The following is a 15,133-nucleotide window of genomic DNA, read 5'->3' as shown; positions in this document are numbered from 1 at the left end:
GCAGAATCGCGGACTTAGCGACGGTCGAAGAGGCACGTTTGAGCTTTATATACTCCGTGTAATGCACGCGAATAATGTAATGTCGTGTACCGTGTGGCATAGCGTGCGCACGAACAACGCTAGCGCATTTGCCTGCGTGTCCGGGATTGAAAGTTCGGATTTGGAACTCTCTCGGATTTTGGAAATTTCTGTAACAATGAGAATCAGGAGGGAATTGATTAAGAGCGCAACGTAAACCGAGAGAGGGATACGAGGGGAGATAACTAATCACTCGTATCTTATTGGAAACGTTGGCGGAATGTAGAGCAAAAATAAAGTCTGTGTTTTGTTCATTCATCATCAAACTTATATATTCCGTCTCATTCATTTTTTCTTTTTGCGATTATTTTTGACAACTTTCGTTTTGGCTATTGCAAAGTCCGCTCTCGTTCCAATTTTTCGTCACATGTGAGAAAATATAAAAAATAATATTATTCCCCGTATATGTAACAAGTACAAACAATCGAAGTTACGTACGTCTGATTTTTTATTTGAAGTAAATAAAACGCAGACCAAGAAAGAGTAAAAAGAGAGAAAGAGAGAGAGAGAGAGAGAGAGGAAGTGTAGTATTTTTAGGAAAATATAATGTTGACAGTTAGCCGAACTAAAAACGTTCCATATGTTGTCGTCATCTCCATTTTTGTTAACGCTTTATATATACATATATATATGTATATATATATATGCACATACACACGTACGCACACATAGTGTTAAAAAAGTAATAATAAAATAATAATCATAAAATCTTATTTTTTAGTTGATTTTAAACTTTAGATCATGAACTTTAAATCATAACAAAATCTCAAGTTAAGTTCTATATAGAAACTTTAAGTTTATTTATGATACATTTTAATGTCGAAAACTCTGCAAATTCATAAAATGTAAGGTAAGGTGATTTCGTTATCTCTCTGTATTTTTTATACTAAAAATTTTCCAAAGAGTCGTCTGTGAGATTGATGATAACGCAGAAATCGGTTTTCGAATTTTAAAATTCTTCGGACAATGTCTTTGTGATCAACTTTTCTTTGCTAGACCAATAAAATACGCTGTACGGGAATTTTCGTGGGGAACTAGAACGAATTTCGTAAAGTTCTATTTCGATAGTCTGCCGGTTCGCAATGCGACGCGTATATAGCTTCTTCTTTCCTCGAGATCCCAATCGACCGTAGTTACGACGCTCATGTAACAAACGCGAACAATCTAGCGATCCCGAGTGATGCTGTGCGGACACAAATGAACGCGATTTTTGGTTGGATTCTCGCTGCCAGACAGAACGGAGCCGTTGCTATTATCGCCTGGGGGAAATACTGATCGTGGTGGCGGATCTCGTCGTTGAACCATGGCATTTCGACTCCCAGTAATTTTGTCGTTTATTCCTAGCCTTTCCTTCCCGAGGATCGGAAAATCATTCAATCGTGCCGAAGTATAAGCTTTCCTTCTGCAACGCCTTCCGTAATTTGCTCCGGAAAAATCAATAGAAATTAAAGTAGAAACTTCAATCGACCATTTTCATCCAGTCGTCTGTTTCTGGCGTTGTATACGGCTTTTAAAAAAAATGTGCGTTTGAGTAAAATAACGTTCGTACAAAATTGCAATGGTATAAAACCGGAAGCTGCATGAATAAAGAGATTTTAACTGAATTGCGTGGTACGAGATAGTAAAAATAGAATTTTCACGTGTGTACCGCGCTTTCATACAGAATTATTTGATATAAAAGTTTTTATTATGGAGTCATATAACGAGACACTATACTAAAATAGTTAGGTTTTACATAAAAATATTTTTAACGATTCTTTTTGTTTACGAAATATGGAAAAGATATAACTTGTGGTATTTTTCATTGGTAGCTTATTGTTAGATAGAATAGGTAAACATATAAAATTCTATCAGTATATATCTCTCTTCACAAATCAGCGTAATTAGTATTATTAATGATATATGTGATCCAACATTTATTCATTATCTATCCGTTTGACGATAGGAACTTTTCGAAGACCGCCCGCAATTTCGTCGCAGCAGAAATACTAGTCGGCTGATGTAATTGTTACGGCCGAGTCACGTAATTAACGGAATTAGGCACATAACTGCGGTGCTTGTCGTTCGCTTTTGTCGTGTGCCAGGCTCCAATGCACGTGGCACGTGGAAAATGATGAAAATATAATCACGAGAACCGCAGTACGCGATCTTCAAATACATTTTCATTGATACACGCAATAATTAATTATTACGTAAATTAAATAACTACATCATAATATAAACAATTACATTTTTTAACGAAAAGTACATCGATTAACGCGAAAATATAATTAACTAACTTGAGTGGATTAAATTTCTGAGGAAAAATGATCTATTCATAAAAAAGGAAAACTAGGATATATTTACTGACTTTCAATTTGTATTTTTTTTCAATATGTTTAATTAAAAGTATTCGGTCTCATTTAATATACAACGCAAAATGAAAAGATAAATCGTAGCAACATTATTTTGCGCAACGCGTTTAATTGTAGCCGCTCATAATTACAGCATATGAGAGCCTGGTCAAGGATAAATTCGCGTGTAAGCATGAAATATTCGTTGGTACACGTAATAATAATATTGCTGCGACGCGGACGCTCGGTGACTTAGCGTCGCGATGTTTTTTGTTCGCGATGTTTTTTGATAAACGTATCCGAGCGCATCAATCTCTTTATCCTTTCTCTTAGCTCTCTGGACCATTTTTCCCTAAAATTTCTCGCGTGTTTCTTTCGCTTCTCTCTCTCTCTCTCTCTTTCTCTCTCTCTCTCTCTCTCTCTCTCTCTCTCTCTCTCTCTCTCTCTCTCTCTCTCTCTCTTTTCCTCCCGCCAACCTGGCCGCTTTATCAACTTTATTCACCACAACCTACACACAAGTGCGCAACATAAATATTAACAGAATACCGCGCAAGTTAAGCACTTTGTGCTCGACGTTTGCTCTAACTGTACTTCGTGCCAGCACCCCTTGAAGTTCTAATTGACACTCGACCCAAGCCGATACCTAAGGCCCGTAAACTCTACACTCATTGCCATCGCGCAATACGTCCGCTAGAATTTGTTCAGACACCTTGGAGATGCATGCTTGTTTCACTTGAGCATAGACGGAAGCTTCGGTCTAGTTTCTCGACAAGCTTGAAGTTATAATCGAAAATCTGGATTTGAGCCCAAGAAGGGCTTAGTACAAAATGTGGCTTTTGAGGAAATTGTATCGAATTTTTCATATTTTATATTGAAGAAGAAAGAAGAGAGAAGGGGGGAATTTACACATACACAAAAATAATATCGATAAAAAATGTTAACTCGAAATTTTAATGTTACGATTTTCGAAGAAATTATAGATATAATTCTCTTTTTACACACAGACAAAATAGAAGTGTCAAGTCAAAACTTATACACTCAAATTGATTATTTATTGTTTCGTATATACGCAACAATTTATAATCTTCTTATAAGAATTTCAACCTTTTATTTCAACTTTTTGTTGAAATAATTTATATAATTAAATTATATAAAATGATAATAAACTTAATTCAAGCAAGTTTTCTTCGTATAACGCAATACAATTTCATTTCAAGATCTGCACGTTGAAATTAAATAAAGATATTTTCAAATCAAGAATATTGTTTCTTTCTGTGTATATGTCAGAAGAGAGAGAGAGAGAGAGAGAGAGAGATCCTAGAAAATAGAATAGAATGAATAAATTATTCTCCCAGATTGATATTTTGCCTGATATTATCCATATATCTTTAGATACAAAATAACTGTCCTCTCACGGTCTTGACTCAGGAAACTCAATCGACATTTCCCTAGAGATATATTCATGATGGATCCTGTTTCCGGTACATCAGCATGGGGTGCATACCACGCGACCTTTCCTTACGTGAACTTTGACCGGGCGAATTGCAATATATTGCAGTACCATTCGGTGCCGCGGTCACATGAAGTTTTGTTTGTTAGTTCCTGAATATGTCGCCCATCTCCGGTGTAGCGATTTGCGTGTGAGCACCAATCTGTAAACTCCGACGTTCCTAATACGCGAATACGAATATTGCTTAAGAGAAACACCCCTAACGTACTAAACGACGCGAGCGTATAATAGAGACAGGACTCGAATTTTGATCAGGTTCGAATGTAATAAATCGGAAATTTTAAATTTTATTTGCAAAACGGTAGAGTTACACATGATTTAGTTAATTTTAATTAATATATTGAACGGGATAAATTAAAAGATGTATTTTTATACGTATGTAGATAAATGTAAGAAATGCATGAGAATTTTATTATTCATTTCTCATTGCTTATTTGTGATTTTGTAATAAATATAAAAATGAATAAGAGTAAAAGAAAAAAAAACAGTTATTATGTAGAACAAAGATGATTGCAAATTAGTTCATATATTTATATTGCAAGATATGCCATGCGCATGCATGCATAATTTGTATATTTTACGCAACGTCGTTTTCACAATGTATATCTTGCGACGCTCGGTTAAACGCACGTTTACGTAATGCAAATGGTAATTGTTGGTAATTACCGGTGGATGCACTCCAGCAATTAAATGAATGTGACACTTCGTGGGCGATACCGCGATGCACGGTTAACGTCACCCTTTGACACATTGATACGTGCGGAAACGTACAGCGTGCGATTTATGGGAGGATACGTATAGGTGTGGGCGGATACGGTACTCTAGGATTTCGTTAAACGCAACCAAATAAAAATTCACAGGCATCCCACCCCTATCTTTCATCGAGGCGTGAACATATAGAAAAGTTACGAATGTTTTATTTATTTTATTGCGTATATTGCACGGGCATTTACAACGTGAATGCTCGTGCGCTCAAATATAGGGATTAAGATACGGCGCAAAATCAGGGGATTTGAATATCTCGCTGTTCAAGAATCTCCGAATTAAATCTGAAAATTGAAAAATACAAACGCGCAAATAACGCATTCATTATTTTCGTTTTGAACGCGAACGAACGAGAAGCTTTTTTCCTCCCTCGTTTTCCGGCACTTCAATTTAAATCTCGCTCGGACGTTTCTCGCGGCATTAGATTTATTCCGCATTTTATGTTCTATAATTAATAATCACTCCTCACAAATACCAGCACATTAATCGTATGTTCGGATAACAGTTTAATCCTAAATTACGCAAAACGTATTCGGTGAAATTCAATTATTTTGATGGAAAAAAAGAGATGCATCGGCTTAAAATACGAAAGCTAAATGACGAAGTTAGTATTAATAAACGTACGTTAAATTTAGATATCTGCTACATTGATTAATCAACTTCAGTACGATTTTATATAGCTATTGCGTTTTACGTCTTGTAGTGAAAATTTTTATCTTTACTGTAGAGTATTTTAAATATAAATTCTTTGATAAATTTCGTCTCCTTAAATTGATTATACATACGTACGTAACTGCGTAATACACGAATGTAATAATCCAAATGTCTTTTATCATGTTTCTCCGGGAACATGATGAAAGATAGAATATCGACGACGATATGTGCAAGTCAAAGGATACTATCCGCCCGGAATAATTTCTCGTACCAACGACCCTTATCGCTTCGGAACGGTTCGCAAACAGTTCGGCTGACCCGAGTTCGGATCTTCTTCATGGTACGCTGGAGAAATTTCCTCGACGGCAGTCTTCGGACGAGCCGCAAACTCGGTCCTTTTATCGGCGAGGCACAGCTGGGGAATATGAAAATAATATTACCAATATTTTGGTGTGAATATATATGTGTATGTGTGTGCGATGACGAAAAGTACAGTAGCGAATCTGGAGGCAAACGCGGAAACCCAAAATATCCAATAAGGAAAAGTACTTTTTTGGAATTTTCAATTATTAAACAAAAAATCATAGTTGACAAGTTTGTGTGTATGTGTTTTTAAATACAAATTATTTTGTTTAAGAAGATCACTATAATGACTTAAACAAAAGCTTTGAATGATTTTTTTTTAATAAATTAATATTTTTTCATTGGAGATATTTTGCACGAACTTGCTCTACATTCTGTAATTTATTTTTCGATATACATATAAATTTATTAAATATATAAAATATTTAATGCATAAAAAGCTGAACAAATTCCTTAAGGAAACTCTCAATATTATCGACAGTCTATATCAATTTGACATAAGAGTTAAAGCCCTTAAACGCGTCGTTTTCAAGCCCTCAAATGCAGTTCCAGCTTACGTACGGTCCCTTCTCCCGTCGCATGTCGCGTATCTCGTCTCGATTTATTCATCCGTTTCGCGTCGAACATAAGACTCACCGAGCACGTACCGTACATCCACGGGTTTCTCGTGCCCGTCCTGCGATCCCTGACGATCTGCGAATGTCAGGGATCCGCGCGCTGGCGGGACAGAAAGCAGGACACAATCGGGAGAGCCGGCGACGTGTCTGCGTCCTGCATCGCGCATGCGGCTGCAATCGCACGGGACGCCCGGATCCTCAGTGCGCTCGTCACTCGCGACGCGTCCGGGACGATTCTCTCTCGCTCCTCTCGATCGTCCCTCGGGGCTTCGCCGGCTCTCCTTCTCTCTCTCTTTCTTCCTCCCTGTCTCTCTTTCGCTCTCTTTCGCTATCTCTTCTGCTTTTCGTCGCGAACGTCGAGGTGCCGCACCGGACACGAGCAAGCTTGATTTTTCAAATTTGTCAAAACGTTTTTTGTGGCCTACGAACGTGCACCGAAATCTCGGCGAAAGATTTCTAAATCGCGAGAGATCGGCGATCGAGAATCCGCGCTGGGAGAGAATTTCGCGAGGAGCGGCCGAAGCAAAAGGGGCGAAAATATCAAGGCGGACGATCGCGATATCGACCGTAGATCCGCGCCGCCGATGGACGGTTTATGCGAGTAGTTTGGTAGATTTTAGAGTGACGCAAGTGTTATCGAGTCGTGCGATCGGTTTGAGTGATTCCACAGATTGCTGACCGGATGAAATAGTCGGAAGAAGATCGAGAGATGCGGCGGCAGTTTGGCAGTTAAATAGGTAAAAGCAGTGGATAAACTCGCGCGATATGTCTGACCATATCGTCTATTTACTACTTGCTTCAATCGTTTGTTCCTCCCTGGAGATTTTCTACGTGCGACCTCAACCTTCGGTTATATTCTCGCGAGGAAACATAATTGAACTTGTTATTTAATTCGAGGAAGATTTTATTAACAGTATTAACACGATATAATACGATAAATTGCAATTTTTGCACAGATTTCACAACTTTAGATTTATCTTTTATAAAGGTTTTCGTGTATATTGTAATTCTCAAATTCGACAGCCTAAATAATATGATAAAATTTGCATTTATGAGAATTTATTATTTAGATTTTCTTGCTGAATAAGTTATTTTTACAGCCGTGTTCTCTCTTCCTTTTTTTCTTGCTTTCTTTAAATATTAAATAAGATGAAAATTAAATATTATTGTAAGGTTGAATTCTACTTTAAGATAGCCAAGAGAATATAGCGGAATATAGTCAATATCGTTTCTATGGTTTGCGCATTCTAATAAAAATTACTTTGCTCCTACGCTTCCTGAATTTATCTCCTTGAAATCTCAAACGCGGTCTTATGACTGCAGGCTACTTATAGACGATGATAACTCCCGTCGCGGGACCGCGATGAAAACGTTTTGCGAATACCTGTCGTTTTTTTTAGCAACATTAGAAATAACTGCTGCTAAAAAGCAGTCAGACACAAGTTTTTTATTATTTGTCGAGAACATTGCAGAACGCCATATTTCCAACGTCATTTAGTTTCTTTCATCCTTAAAGAAATAATATACGTTACCTTTTAAATGCATTACATAATGTAAACGCCAGAGTGGTTAAGCAATCTATCAAACTACTACTTGTTTTTATAAGTCGAAGAAACGATAATTAATCGAAACAAAAGTGTTCTATTTTATATAGCAGCTTCATCGTTGTATGTACGTTTGATTTCTATGCTTGTATGTACACAAATCCATAGTGCTTACAAAACGAAAAGTGTCTCGATTCAACATTCAGCACCGACTCTGCATTACTGTTTAACTCTACTTATTCTACTTTAATTTGATAATCGCAACGTAGATTCGACTTCCGTGATTTTATCGATTTGGGAAAATTAACGTCGCAAATCAGAGAGTGCGGATTTATCTGCTGCTTCTATCCCCTTGCAAAACACGAGCCCAAGTTTATTGCGCCAGCTGGGAAGCAATTCGAGACGAGCGTAATTACTACCATAGAGTACAGCGATGACATCTGTCCTAAATTTCTTTCGTTGTACTCTGTTATTCTCCTCATAGTTATATAGCCCGTCGTAATTTAATCTCCGACGGAATGCGAGTAAAAATCATCACACGCGACGGGAGACGCGGCAAAAATATTAAAGCGTAACAGACTAATTAAATAACTTGCGTTATGAAATATTTTATTCAAAGTAAAAAATTACTGCGATATTAAGAACTGTTCGATGTAAGTTTTACGAAACAAAACTGATTTTCTTAGCGGAGGAGGCTGGTGGATTGAAGATATATTGCGTGTCCTTTGTAAGGTTTGCGCCAGTCGCGTCGGCTGATGATAAATTCAAGGAGTACCTAAAGTTTAATCATGAACTTCACGAAAAACTTTCTACGTTCGCTTTGCGAAGTGAAGAATATCTCGGATTGGTGTCGGGAAAGATTCACTCTCTCTCCTCCCGAATTTATTTTCCCCGTTTTCGTAAAGTGGCTCGCGGCTTTATTGCGTCGGTCAAAACAAACTCGAGGGAGTAGCTCGTGCGGTCTTTACGTTGAAAAACAAGTGGGGGCTGTTCTCTAACCGAAAAGTACGATAAAAAAAAGATAGAATCTCACGCGAAGGTGTGAACGGACAGGAATGATTAATGAGCGCGAACGTAGGCGCGATTTTTCTCCCCCTGTTCGTTACTTGGGCGCGGCGATAGCTCAACGTTTATATTTCACGCGATCGCGACTCTGTATCGAATGACGAATTAACGACGGCTATCGTGAATATCGATGAATTGCTAAATGCCGCGCTAATTGCCACCGTTGATTTGCCGGAGGAAGTTTGACCTCAGACGGCTTTGCGGGGAGGAGAAATATTGTCCTTCGTGCTGGCGATACGATGAGCTCGGTTACGATAGGGCTCGTGATAACGCGCGACAGAATGGACGCATTACACGTTACACATTATTAATTGTCCGTTCGTCAATGACCATCTGCCACATGTATTAATTCGATTATTCACCGATCCGTCGTCTGTAACATATATCGATTTAATTATTCAGCGAATCGGCAATCGGAAGACTTTGCAATTTTGGAGAAACTCCATTGGTTATTATTTCCATATTTTATTATTGTCTCGTGACAAATGAGCAATTATCATTGCAATGAATAAAATCCATTCACAACTTGGTTAAATAGAGATTATCCGCTTATCGGTAGATACGTTTTGTTGTCCGAAAGTCGGAAATGGAGTTTATTTATCGCGCGCTGTTGGCGTAGTTATTGAAGCTCTTCTATACACAGTTGTAAGCGAAATCAAATAATTCATATCGCCACGATAAGTTAATGTAAATTAGTGATTTGATAACGGCGTCGGACTACTTTTATCACGATCCAGTGTAAAGGATTAAAATCAGATTAGCATCAGCATTTTGCATACTCGGCTCAAGTGGTTTCTGCGATTAATTTACGCGTCGACTGACAATTATACTTGCGCAAAGAGTAAAATCTGCTTAAATTCTGCGTAACACTAAATTCTTATCCTTGGCGATTACCCCTCGTTATCGATCACCGACCAATATAAGTCTTAATTGCTGACGCCGAGTTTCTGCGACCTCGGAGTGCTCCTGTGCCTTTGTTTGCAGCGCTTTTAATACACCTCTCTTCTTTGCATGTTATATCACAAAAAGTAAGAGATTTATTTCGTAAAAGAAGTATTGCGAATATTTTAAAAAGATAATTTTTGCAATTTAAATTTTTTTAAAAGTTTTATAACATTTAATGGAAGATTATACGTGTCGATCTCATCAATATATAATTAATTTTGAATAAAAACATATAAATTGCCATCGCACACGCAAACAGAAAAAAATAAAACTAAAACTAGTTAAAAATTCGCAATAAGCTAAAATATTACAGTAAAGAATGAAATAATAATACAAAAAATTAACAGTGCAGTATTTTTATATTTTTCTAAGCTAATTAGAGTATGAGAAATACAATAGTTTTGAAATGTTACAAGATGTAATACTATTTCTATTTCTACATATATAATTTAATACGTTTTTAATTAAACTTCTTCTAATTAGAATTTTATTTTTAACGATTATAGTTCCAAATTCGTAAAATTAATTCTCTATTAAAAAAGAAATTTTTGAGACAAAAAGTCATAACACTTTTGATAAACATTAAAACTTTTTAATTTTCTACACAATTTTATCGTACAAATCTCTCTCTCTCTTTCTCTCTCTCTCTCTCTCTTTTTCAATATCAATTTTTTTTTATAAAAAATAATAAGCTATATCCACTGCATGATGCTTTGTATGTTCGGTAAATTCTGAAACCAATATTATTTCGTTGGTTCGTCCAGCTTTATGAGAAGTTCGTTCCGCTGGTTTGCTCCTCTATTCATCCCGATCCTGCGATGAGGTTACAGCCACGGAATGATAAGAAGAGTCCGTCAATGGCCCTCTAAAACCCACGTCCGATGTTTTTCCCTTCGCAAAAATATCGCGTCTGTTAATCCCCGCGGAGTTGCCGTACTCGCGTGGCATCATCGTTGCTTTATCGGCCTTGCGCTTACTGGCGAAATCGTCGACGTCGAGGTGCGATTATATGTATACGATGGGCAAGTGCTTTTAGAGGATTACGAGTTGCGCGATACGTCGGGTAACTTCTTTCAGTTTTATTGCGTGCTTTTGCAACAGGAAAAAGCGCGAATTTTATACAACATTCCCCAAGAACGTCGCACTTTCTTTTCTCAACGGATATTATTTGTTGTAGAAAAATATATAGAAAGGTCTAGGTCTCGATAACAAAATTAAAATCTTCACTAGTAAAGTTTTGATGACGTGAATGTAATAAAATTTATTTTTTCACTCAATTTTAAGTAAATCTTGTTGTAAATGCTATATTTATTAACTGTTTTGTCTAACAGTTAATGATATTTTTAATAGAAGCTTTTCTTAGTGACTGACGCATATATTAACCCTTAAGTGCGCAGCTTTGCATATATGCAAAGTAATTTTTTGATACTCGATGTATACTTTTTCTTATGAAGTTCAAGCTGAAAATACGCAATCGGTAAAGGGTCTGATCTTTTTTTCCTTTTAGATGAGAAGATCTTTCTGGACCCTCCCCTTGGGGAAAGAGTCAAATTATAGTAAAGAAGAATTTTTTTAGGATTCCTTAAATAGTCATTATTTATTTAGAAAATACTCTGCGAATAATGCTACGAAGAATTGTACATTTAAGGATTAACATTGCACAGATTTAATTACAGAATTATTTAATATTAAATATTAAACGGCATTGACGAATAATCCAGAAAAGAGTATAATTAAGCATTATTGAATTTAATTTCCTGCGCGTTTTACTAGTAAAAATTTAACTCGAGACTTTATTATAATAAGATATTCGATGTTAAAAGCTTCAAAGTGGCAAAGAATATAGCAATTTTTTTTTTAATTTTTATTAAGCAAATATCGCATTCGATTCAGCGCATCTCCGGTTCTGTAAAATTTCTTCTCTTCTTCTTTACGGATACATCTTTTACGATTTTCTTGTTTCGAAAAAAGCATGTCCGTGATAAAAAATTCCGTAGCTGTCCGCGCGCGTCTTGTTAGCGAGAAAAAACTGTGATCGGACACTTTCCTCGGATTACTGTAATCCGCGTTATTATGACCAAGCAAGATAACGCGGGATAATTTCCCGTTCGCGTATCCAGCGTGAATTATTGTCGTTTGACTAGTACATCTTCGTGGATATATCACGTTGCGGAGCAAATATTTTCCCACAGTGCGCAATTTCCTTCATTTGATAGGCAGGTGAAAGACCATGTGCTAAGGCGGAAGGACAGGGAGTGCGCATGCAGAGCAGGATCGAGGGAACGTCGGGCGGAAATGGACGTTAGACGCGGGCGGGAAAGAGAGAGGATAGCGGCGCGCGGCGTTAAAATAGCCGATGGAATTGATCGGGGTTCAACAATAAGACGACGGGTCGACGGTTTTCTTGAGGATGCGTGTTTATAGCAACGTTTCGATTTTCCTATCAATATTATAACCATATTTTCTACAATACTTACACTAGTATTTTGAGACTTTGAAATTTTAAAGAAAGAATTTTGAAACATCTTATAACGTGGAACATATACAATTTACTGTTAAAGTCATAATGTCAAATTATACTCAATTTGAGTCATTTTTAACCATTCCTATATAGGTTACCACTATTCATTCTCAATATATCGTTAATTTAACTAAAATAATGTTAATTTAACTAAACCAATGGAGTTAGAATAATACTGTGAGTTTTGAGTTAAAATTTTGAGTGACTTTTGAGTTAAAATAATAAATTTCGACACATATGATTAAAAATAACAAAATATTATTTAACTCAAGGGGTATCGGTTTAAATTTTTAATATTTAATGTTGTCGAAATTATATAAACTTGAAATTGTAAAGCGTGTTTTCTCAGATTTAACGACTTTAGTCAGTGGACTTTAGGAATTAGTCAGTGTCAGATGTCAGTTTAATCTTAATTGTATAAATTTTAATTGTTGCGTAAATTAATAAATCACTTAATAGTAATTTCTTATACAGATAAAGTTGTTATATCTTTTTTTGCAAAATCTGTCAGCGCAAGGCACTGCAAATTGCATAATCTTCTTTAATTTTTCTAAATGCATTCATTTTATCTAGCGATACCTCGTTTACTGGAATCCAGCGACATTTCTGTCATAACTAAGTAGTCTCATAAATTATTTTAATATCATGATTCTCTCCCGGCACGTCGGGCGCCGAGTGTTTTATTCAGAAAACGAGGAAAAAAAAGATGAAACTGAGACACGCGCGTCCGTCGGCGTTGCGGAGAAACTTTTCTTTGAATCTCGTCTCGGATGGCGATGAGGGACGTGAGCGCACAAGCGATCGCATATTTCCATTTTATTTACCAGCACCGCAGGGACAATCTATTTCCCTAGTATATTACATGGTAAACATTTTAGAACGTCGGGAGAAACTGCTGTTGGAGACGGGAGACGAAAAAGACGGCATATTGAATGCGTACGTGCGTAGTGTACGTAGGGACATGAGCAGCTGAGAGGAACACGTTGAAATATACCGCTCGCAAATTTCTGGGATACAGTTTCCCAAATTTTTTAGTGGCAGTATTTTTTAACATCCCACGACGAGTCGTATATAATGGACATACCGTTAAAACACACGAGTTAGCAAATTTTAAGAGATTATAGAAATACAAAAATTGATAATAAAATCAAGAATACTCTCCAAGCTATATATTTACAATCTATTTAAAAATATATTTAAAATTGATATTTAACTATACTGTTACTATTCTACATTGAATAAGAGAAATAGGAGAACTTTCTTATGTTATTAAATAACATTTAATAAGTGACCCTAACAGCAAATGTATATTCTGAGAATGTTCAGAGGATATCATAAATAAAGTATAAAATATTATAAGGATGTTCTCAGTATATTAAGTACATCCTTAGTATACTCTATATACTATACAGGATAGTATTGCTGTTAGGGGAGATCCGGCACGTTGCGCGCGATTGAAATATAAATTCAGATATACATATGACACATAAACGAGAGATTTGACTCTCTTATTAAAAGAAAAAATGTGTATATTACAATCACGAAAAACTTTGTAAACGCAAAGAGATAACGCCTGAATTATATTACCTAGTGGTCTGACCGATATAATGGTCATACTACTGAATTTCTGTTTAAGTTGCTTAAAAAATGAAATGGCTATTTCATACGCCAGCGCAAAATAATATTGAAAAACGGCTGCAAGCGATTGATATTTGTTGGATGAATATTCGTTAAGAGATAATAGACAGGAAACAATGCGGGAAAATCAATCTGGGGGACAAATATGTGTAGTGAATGTTGATTCGTGACGGAAAAATAAAATTATATCATCGACAGAAGTATTCTCGTCTATTATTGATAATACCATAACGAGAATTCAACACGACAAACTCATTATTTTGAAAGTTTATTCGCCTGATACGTCGTAAAAAAAATCGTTCTGGTTTTTATCGAAGATATACGGAAGTGAAATAACGGAAGTCGCGATAAATCGCGGTGAAGGATAATTGAAATAGACGATAAAGAGTGAAAGAGAATTAAATATTGCGACACTTTATTAAATATGCTGCGGACGAAAAATCGATTATTGCGAGTTTGATCGGCGCTTCTTTCTACTGTTATCGTTTCATGTAACAATAGAAGAAAAATATTTGCGCTTAAAACGAAACATAACGTCTATATGCATATGTAAAATATAAATTTATTAATACTGTTAATATCTGCAGCAAAAATTTTAAAGGACATAATTTGAAAAAAGCATGATTGGAAAAAAAGTATTTGTTACATCTCTCTCATTTAGAGTGTGTTGCGTTGAATTATATATTCTATATTAAAAATACACAAAGAAATATTTTAAATTCTTCAATAAAAAAAGATTGATATTTCCGTAGAAAAAAAATTTAGAGAATATTTATTTGTACAAAAGTATCAGAAACTGAAAATAAAATACTTTTCTGCAGATTTAGTTTCAGGACGTAAATAAATAAACTTTGTTTCACTGCTAATTTTAAATTGATGCCGTGTTGTAAGCGACAAATTGATATCGACAACTCCGCAAAGCAGAAACATCGTTAAGTGCTCATTAAAAACTAACGTATCGCGTTGTAATAAAATTAGATCAATGTATCCGACTCGACACATCGTCAATAACATTTTCTAAAATATTTCTCTACGTGTTCTTATTCACAACTCTATAAATATGTGCGATATTATTTATGCTCTGTTCTAAAAGAGAAAAA

The 15,133-nt window shown here is 35.9% G+C and overlaps 1 protein-coding gene across 5 annotated transcripts in view; it reads left to right on the top strand.

Annotated features, from left to right (window-relative positions):
- Oamb (Octopamine receptor in mushroom bodies) overlaps positions 1 to 15,133 on the top strand; it is a 160,447-nt gene that overhangs the window by 92,498 nt on the left and 52,816 nt on the right. Inside the window, exon 1 of one of the 5 annotated variants that reach the window (XM_071771866.1) lies at positions 6,522 to 7,057. The exons of the other annotated variants lie outside the window; for them this stretch is intronic. The gene's annotated coding sequence lies outside the window, so the exon portion shown is untranslated. Of the gene's footprint in view, positions 1 to 6,521; positions 7,058 to 15,133 lie in introns of those variants that run through there. 5 annotated transcript variants of the gene reach the window in all.

This window comes from Temnothorax longispinosus, chromosome 2 (genome assembly GCF_030848805.1).
Source record: "Temnothorax longispinosus isolate EJ_2023e chromosome 2, Tlon_JGU_v1, whole genome shotgun sequence".
Taxonomy (NCBI): Eukaryota; Metazoa; Arthropoda; class Insecta; order Hymenoptera; family Formicidae; genus Temnothorax; species Temnothorax longispinosus.
The sequence above is the reverse complement of the archived record's forward strand: the minus strand, read 5'-3'. Positions and strand labels throughout refer to the sequence as shown.